Source organism: Carassius carassius, chromosome 11 (genome assembly GCF_963082965.1).
Source record: "Carassius carassius chromosome 11, fCarCar2.1, whole genome shotgun sequence".
Taxonomy (NCBI): Eukaryota; Metazoa; Chordata; class Actinopteri; order Cypriniformes; family Cyprinidae; genus Carassius; species Carassius carassius.
Genome location: NC_081765.1, coordinates 3,278,320 through 3,287,166, shown reverse-complemented (window position 1 = coordinate 3,287,166; position 8,847 = coordinate 3,278,320). Strand labels below are relative to the sequence as shown.

The 8,847-nt window shown below is 41.2% G+C and overlaps 1 protein-coding gene across 1 annotated transcript in view; it reads left to right on the top strand.

The window, feature by feature from the left end:
• Positions 1–8,052: 8,052 nt before the first annotated feature.
• The window catches only part of LOC132152624 (G protein-activated inward rectifier potassium channel 1-like), a 50,486-nt gene continuing 49,691 nt past the window's right edge, over positions 8,053–8,847 (top strand). The window contains exon 1 of the mRNA XM_059561386.1: positions 8,053–8,766. The gene's annotated coding sequence lies outside the window, so the exon portion shown is untranslated. The remainder of the gene's footprint in view (positions 8,767–8,847) is intronic.

The following is an 8,847-nucleotide window of genomic DNA, read 5'->3' as shown; positions in this document are numbered from 1 at the left end:
TGGGTATGGTTCCTGGGCCTGATTTCTCTTTTTGATTCCCGTCAGGAGAGATCTCCTTTCACAGGCTGAGGGTGCGCCCCCGCATGGAGCTTAGAAGGTATGGTATCTGAGGAGGCACAACGCTTAGCTTCCGGTCTCTCAACCGAGGTTGTTGAGACCGTTCTCCAATCCAGAGCTCCCTCAGTGAGGAAGCTGTATGCCTTGAAGTGGAAGCTTTTCAAGACTCACTCCTTCTGAAGTTTGGCCATTGGACGGGTTGTCCCCAAATACTGTCAGGCTCCTGTCTCCTTTTCTTGCTTTAGCTGTGCTCTTCCACACTAGGCAAAGATTTGAAAGTCTGGCGGCGTGGGCATTCTTGTTCCCCAAAGCGCCACAGCACAAGTTGGCCGCCGGCCCAGCCCCAGGGTGCAAGATGGTCGCCAGCCCAGCGCCACAGCACAAGGTGGTCACCAGCCCAGTGCCACAGCACAAGTTGGCCACCACCCAGCACCACTGCACAAGATGGCTGCCAGCCCAGCGTCACAGCACAAGGTGGTCGCCAGCCCAGTGCCATGGTGCAAGATGGTCGCCACCCCAGCGCCAAAGCACAAGGTGGTCGCCAGCCCAGCGTCACGGTGCAAGATGGCCACCAGCCCAGCGCAACAGCGCAAGATGGCCACCAGCCCAGCGCCACAGCACAAGGTGGCCGCAAGCCCAGCACCACAGCACAAGGTGGCCGCAAGCCCAGCGCCACAGCACAACGTGGCCACCAGCCCAGCACCACAGCACAAGATGGCCACCGGTCCAGAGTCATGGCACAAGATGGCCGCCTGTCCAGCGCCTCTGCTCAAGATGACAGCCACAGTTGACCCTCCAGAGTCAGGTCAGGTCAACGTTGACCCTCCAGAGTCAGGTCAAGTCACCGTTGACATTCCAGAATCAGGTCAAGTCACCATTGACACTCATGAGTTAAGCACTACCACAGTTAGACCTCAGGAGTCAAGTCAAGTCACCAGTGATCTTCAAGGACAAAGTCAAGTCACCAGTGTTCTTCATGGGCAAGGTCAAGTCACCATTGATCTTCATGTGCAAAGGCAAGTCACCAATGATCTTCATGGGCAAAGTCAAGTCGCCAGTGTTCTTCATGGGCAAAGGCAAGTCACCATTGATCTTCATGAGCAGAGTCAAGTCACCATTGATCTTCATGAGCAGAGTCAGGTCACCAATGATCTTCATGAGCAGAGTCAAGTCACCAATGATCTTCATGAGCAGAGTCAAGTCACCATTGATCTTCTTGAATCCAGTCTAAACACCATGGAACTACCTGAGTCTCTCCACGTCTCGGCGGAACTACCAGAGCCTCTCCACATATCTGCTGAACTACCAGAGTCTCTCCACGTCTCTGCTGAACTACCAGAGTCTCTCCACGCCTCTGCTGAACTACCAGAGTCTCTCCACGTCTCTGCTGAACTACCAGAGCCTCCCCACATCTCTGCTGAACTACCAGAGCCTCCCCAAGTCTCTGCTGAACTACTAGAGCCTATCCATGTCTTGGCTGAACTACCAGAGCCTCTCCTCATCTCTGCGGAACTTCCAGAGCCTCGTCACATCTCAGCCGAACTCTCTGAGTGCTCGACTGATCCTGTCGTGGCCACGGAGGCCACCCTTAACATTTACATTTACATTTAATCATTTAGCAGACGCTTTTATCCAAAGCGACTTACAAATGAGAACAATAGAAGCAGTCAGGTCAACAAGAGAACAACAACAGTATACAAGTGCCATGACAAGTCTCAGTTAGTCTAGTATAGAACGCATAGGTAGGTTTTTTTTTTTTTTTTTTTTTTTTTTTTTAATTAAAAGACAAGAAAAGGAAAAGTGCTAGTGTTAGTTAGTTACTTGTTCATGTTCTCTGTTTCAGACTTGCCTAACCAGACTTGCTCTCCTGTGTCATTGAAGCCCACTGTGATGGTCTTCTGAGCCGCCCGGGTGGGCTTCTGTCTGACCGCATGGCTGTGGTGGTCTTCTGCGCCGCCCTGGTGGGCTTCTGTCTCGACCGCGCGGATGTGGTGGTCTTCTGCGCCACCCTGGTGGGCTTCTGTCTCGACCGCACGGATGTGGTGGTCTTCTGCGCCGCCCTGGTGGGCTTCTGTCTCGACCGCACGGATGTGGTGGTCTTCTGCACCGCCTTGGTGGACTTCTGTCTCGATCGCATGGATGTGGTGGTCTTCTGCACCACCCTGGTGGGCTTCTGTCTCGACCGCATGGCTCCAATTCCACCTTGCTCCACTCTGGATTCCTGCCTTGTCGGTTCGGCCCTGGGCCACTGAACTTTCTGTTCCCTCCTGGACTTGTGTTTTGTTGTTGTTTTTGTTTTATTTTATTTTTTTGTTTTTCTCTCTGTTTCCCTCTATGGACCCGAGATCTCTCGTCTCCTGTGTTTCCCTGGGTTCCCGATCGTAACAGTCATACACACAAATACAAAACACTGTGGTGCACATGAAACTAAATGAATGCAATAAACATTAATTTAACAGCATAAAATGTAACATAAAAACTTAATGTACAAAACTGCTAAAATAATAACAATAATAATAATAATAATAAGAGAAGAAGGGAAAGGTTATTTAATTTCAATCATCAAATGTCAGCTGTTGGACAGATAATTTGGGGAATGTCAATTTATTGTCCGTAGTTCACTGTAAATAAAAAAAATTATTGTTCTTTTTCACTTCCAAAAACATTTAACAGTATTTTATTGTAAAATTACATTAAATGTTTTAGTAGATATAATACAGTTGCTCATTGTAAAGAACAAGGGAACTTACCGTTAACCAATTAACAGGGTTTTACTGTTAAAATTATGAAATTCTGAAACAGTGGTGAAATGCATTAATTTGATGCATTTTTACATGTATTACTTGGAGTTTGATGTTAGCATGCTGCTTTAATAAAAATGTATCTATAATGAGACTTATCTTTGAATACTATTACAGAATAATATTACTTCATACTGTAAAGGCTAAATTTTGAAACAACCTGTGCCAATGACAAGAATATATATATATATATATATATATATATATATACAAGACATAGTCAACCAGACGATGAACACTATTACCAGCAGTTATAATGTGATTGCATAGTAAGTAGCAATATTTGCTAGTTTTGTATGTTGTTTCAGGGTTAGCATCATCTGAGGTCCTCTGAGGGGTTGGCATCATCTCTTCTCAGGTGTTCTGGAACCAGACTGGAGCTTGTGTAAATCCTAGTTACCATGGGATGTAAATCCTGTGGCAAAACAGAGAAACAAATAGAGACATAATTAGTGTAGCTGCTGTTCCAACAAAGTTAAATTAATTAGTTTAACCCAAGCTAAAGAATAAGAATGCACATTTGATCTGATACTGAACTGAGGTCACAAATTATGAGATGCATTATGCTTGGCGAAAGAGATGCGTTTTTAATCTAGATTTAGACAGAGAGAGTGTGTCTGAACCTCGAACATATCAGGAAGGCTATTCCAGAGTTTGGGAGCCAAATGCGAAAAAGCTCTACTTCCTTTAGTGGACTTTGCTATCCTAGGAACTACCAAAAGTCAGGTGTTTTGTGACCTTAGGGAGTGTGATGGATTGTAACGTGGTATAAGGCTAGTTAGGTACGCAGGAGCTAAACCATTTAGGGCCTTATAGGTAAGTAATAATAATTTGTTACTGATACAGAACTTAATAGGTAGCCAGTGCAGAGACTGTAAAATTGAGGTAATATGATCATATTTTCTTGATCTGGTAAGGACTCTAGCCACTGCATTTTGGACTACCTGTAGCTTGTTTATTGAAGATGCAGGACAACCACCTAGAAGTGCATTACAATAGTCCAGTCTAGAGGTCATGAATGCATGAACTAGCTTTTATGCATCAGAAACAGATAACATGTTTCGCAGCTTGGCAATGTTTCTAAGATGGGAGAATGCTGTTTTTGTAACATGGGAAATATGGTTTTCAAAAGACTAGTTGCTGTCTAATATAAAACCCAGATTTTTGACTGTCACAAGGGTCTAGAATAAAGCTTGATTACAAAACAATAGGTAAAGCTCTTGTATAACTCTGTTCTTTTTTTTTTTTTTTCTCTGGAGCTCACAAATTCCTTGCTGGCATCAGACTCGACTCTGATCTTAAATTGCTCCAGCACTGGTATGAATTTATTTTGTTTAGAGTCTACTATTAGCAAAGATTCAAGACAAACAGAACCTCTTGTGCTCATTAAGGAATGGAAGAACAACCGTTACACTGACCTGCTCTCACCCGGAACTCATTAATAACCACTGACGCTTCTGTAGCCCGAAGCTGCTGCTCTTCTTATCTGACAACTTGCCATATTTAAGACTTAGAAGACTGGCCATGGGAAAGTTTGTTATCTCTGAAGGAAAGGTAAAAGCCAGGAGAATCTTAATACTAATTGGATATTTCTGTATATAACTGAAACCCAAATATTCTTTGAAATTATCCCATTAAATAATGCAATGGCCGTTAAATGTTAATAGTCATGCATGTGGAGAGTTTTTCATCACATTCAAAAATATGAAAAAAAAATTAACTGCAGACATTTATTATTATTTATTTTTTAATTAGAATGTGGTGAAGAATTATTTCAGCTGTCTTCAGTACTGATATTGATCCGTTCAAGGGCAGACTGGGAAAATGTACTAAACTGACTTGGAAAATGTCTATACATAAACACTCTGACATTATAAACATATGCACCTATACATACACTATACATATGCATTCTGTAAGTTTTTTAAATGGGAATGTTTCTTCGCGGCCAGGCAGAACATACCAATTTGAAAAAATAACAGAATGCAGAGTCGATATAAAAAACTGGATTACGAGTAATTTCTTAATGCTAAATTCTGAAAAAAAAAAAACGGGGGTGTTAATTATAGGACCTAAAAACTCATCAGTTAGGAACCTATGTGTGCTAGTTGATCGCAATCTTTCCTTAGAAAGCCACGTTTCTATAATGCAGAAATATTAATCCATGCGTCTATGACCTCAAAGTTAGATTATTGTAATGCTTTATTGGGTGGTTGTTCTGCACACTTAATAAACAAACTCCAGCTAGTCCAAAATGCAGCAGCTGAAGTTCTTACTAGAACCAGGAAGTATGACCATATTAGCCTGGTTCTGTCAACACTGCACTGGCTCCCTATCGAACATTGTATAGATTTTAAAATCTTGCTTATTACTTATAATGCCCTGAATGGTTTAGCACCTCAGTATTTGAATGAGCTCTTGCTACTGTTCATTATAATCCTCTACGTCCGCTGCGTTCTCAAAACTCTGGCAATTTGATAATACCTAGAATATCAAAATCAACTGCGGGCGGCAGATCCTTTTCCTATTTGGCGTCTAAACTCTGGAATAACCTACCTAACATTGTTCGAGAGGCAGACACACTCTTGCAGTTTAAATCTAGATTAAAGACCCATCTCTTTAACCTGGCTTACACATAACATACTAATGTGCTTCTAATATTCAAATTTTAGGCTGCATTAATTAGGTAAACTGCAACCGGGAACACTTCCCATAACACCCTATGTACTTGCTACATCATTAGAATAATTACATCTACGCTAATATTAGTCTGTTTCTCTCTTATTCCGAGGTCATCGTAGCCACCAGATCCAGTCTGTGTCCAGATCAGAGGGTCACTGCAGTCACCCGGATCCAGTACGTATCCAGACCAGATGGTGGATCAGCACCTAGAAAGGACCTCTATATCCCTGAAAGACAGCGGAGACCAGGACAACTAGAGCCCCAGATACAGATCCCCTGTAAAGACCTTGTCTCAGAGGAACACCAGGACAAGACCACAGGAAACAGATGATTCTTCTGCACAATCTGACTTTGCTGCAGCCTGGAATTGAACTACTGGTTTCGTCTGGTCAGAAGAGAACTGGCCCCCCAACTAAGCCTGGTTTCTCCCAAGGTTTTTTCTCCATTCTGTCACCGATGGAGTTTCGGTTCCTTGCCGCTGTCGCCTCTGGCTTGCTTAGTTGGGGACACTTCATTAAAGCGATATCATTGACTTGATTGCAAATTATTGCACAGATACTATTTAAACTGAAATGAACTGAATGATGACATCACTGAATTCAATGATGAACTGCCTTTAACTGTCATTTTGCATTATTGAAACACTGTTTTCCTAATTAATGTTGTTCAGTTGCTTTGACATAATCTTAGTTTTGTTTATAGCGCTATATAAATAAAGGCGACTTGACTCTTGGAAAAGTGTGATATGTCAACAAACAAAAAACAAACTGATTTAAAAACGGATATTTCAGCAGGCTGGTCTTCCTACACTGCTATGAATATTATCCATTATTTTGCTATAGAAAATATAATATTACTGCATTTAGAATAAAGTATTGTTATTAAAAATAACTGGTCATAAATGTTTCTTTAGCTCTCAAATCTCTAATTTCAACAAATTATTTTTTTTATTTTTATTTATTATTTTTTTTTATTGGAAATACATCAATGTAATCTGCACCCATAAAATCATGTTTAATACCTCAGGTAAAATATATGTATGTATTGTTGCTAAGGTGGGCAAATTCAGTTTTGTAACAGCAGGTTGAAAAATTGTGTCACCATATTGGGTTGCTCAAAAAGGGGCATACAGAGGGAAATGCAGGTCAGGTTGTGCCATAGGGAAAGACCGGTTTGCCATTTTAATAGTTCAATACTGAAACATTTCTAGAGAAAACTGGCATTTGAGTAATTGATCTTTTGAGAGAGAGAGAGAGAGAGAGAGAGAGAGAGAGAGAGAGAGAGAGAGAGAGAAATCAGTCTTTGAAGACAACACTGATATTATTTACTGTTATAACTATTTCCCTTAGCTTCTCCCTTAAATCTCTACGTCAGTTTCAGTGGTTTTAAAGGAAACTGTCTTGCTTTAACAAGCACAGATCAATAATCCATTTAACCTTGAATGATGGGAGGAGCTGCTCATTTTTCTAGGTGTAGTGGAATGGAAAATTTATTTTGATTTGTGACACAAGCCATATACACGCAAACACACACACACACACACACACACACACACACACACACACACACACACACACACACACACACACGTCCAACAGAAGAAAAAAAAAATAGAAAAACCTTTTACAGGATTTAGAGTGTAAAACTGCTGTTAATGCCTTGATAAATCAGGATGATGTATGCATAATATTATTTATGCTTTCACAAGACAAACTTGCAAATCACTCACTTCTAAAATGAATTACCTCAGCTGACTGTTTCACTTAGGTATGATCCAAAGAGCTTTTCTGTTTAGAGAAAGAGTTGAGAATGTTCAATGTGCATCTGCATCCTCCCAAGGCCTCAGTAAATCAGACTGTCAACACAAATCAAATTAGGCAGGTAGACTACAGCGATATGCCGGGCAGGTAGCTGGTCATCACTCTTCTTTGATGTGTAAATTACATTTGACATCCAAACAAGCTATAAATAGATACACAACATACAACAAGGTGTTTGATCTTGAAAAAAGAAAGATTATAGCAATTTGACAACAGACAGTCAATCATATATTTTATATCTGACTCAAAGGTTGGGCCTTAATGTGTTTGCTTTGTTGTGTAACAAGAAACCATAATTATCTGTGCTTTGCGCAAAAAGAGGAAGCCATACTTAGCTAAAACACTAAAACAATGTCTATAACATGCACTGATGAATTATACACAAAGATCAAGAACGTGTATTAAAAAGGGTCTATTTTGAATTCATCTTGACTAAGTTATTAATTATGTTTATTACATTATTTACAACACTATATGCGGAATATATCCTATTTTACTCTATGCAGTGTTGTGTACTGCATTGCATTTTCTATAATGAATACTGTACTAATGTGTGCGATACATTGATTGTTTGTGATATAACCGTGAAGTTAAATTCATGGTGAGTACTGCCTACAAACGTGAATTGTGAATGTGAAGTTCCGCCCTCCCTTGATGAATGAAAAACACACCTCAGTATCCTGTGAGGAGCTTCAGACGCGGCGAGAGAAACGCTCAGCGCTCAGGAGAACTGAAGAGACAAAGAGCTGAATCGCATACTCACTCTGATAGTCCGAAGGACACGAGCTGGATGAAATGAATGGAATTTTAATTTGATTATTTTGAAACAAGCACGATAACGCTGGAATGGTTGAGCATTGGGTTTGGGAAGGAAACGTACTGTAAATCTGACTGTCTGAGGCGGGTCCGGGGAAATTGATAACCATCAGTTTGGCTTTAACACACAAGCTCCGAGCAACGTAATCTAGTTAAGTTTCGTATGTTCTGCAGCCGAGCAGACAGAGGTGGAGAAAAACCTTCCAGGTGTCGAGAAAGCATCTATAGCTACTAGTTGCTGAACCCATTAGTTGTTGCGCAGACGGAAGGATTCGCTCGTCTGTGTTCCCACTGTGTTTATCTGTGATAAGACTGACGAAAATCATCCCCAACTTTGAGCTCGGGTTTTTGAAACGCAAATGAACATATGAGTGAAGACAGACCGTGTGTTTCAGCACCCGAGCTGCTGGACAGCGCCTGTGGAGAGTTTCCTGCATCTCTGCTTTCAGCCCCAAAGAGGAAACGTGTGTCGTTACACCGTTTCAGAAAATAAATAAACGATTGTTTCCCTTTAAACTACGCTTTAGTCTGAAATGACAGAACGCAGGTAATGAGACAAGAGGAAAACATCCCTGTATGGTGAAATTTAGGTAAGACTATTGTCTTCTCTTCTCCTCCTCTTATTCTTCATATTTTCGTAAAACCGGGGCTTTCGTCACAGTTTATGCTGA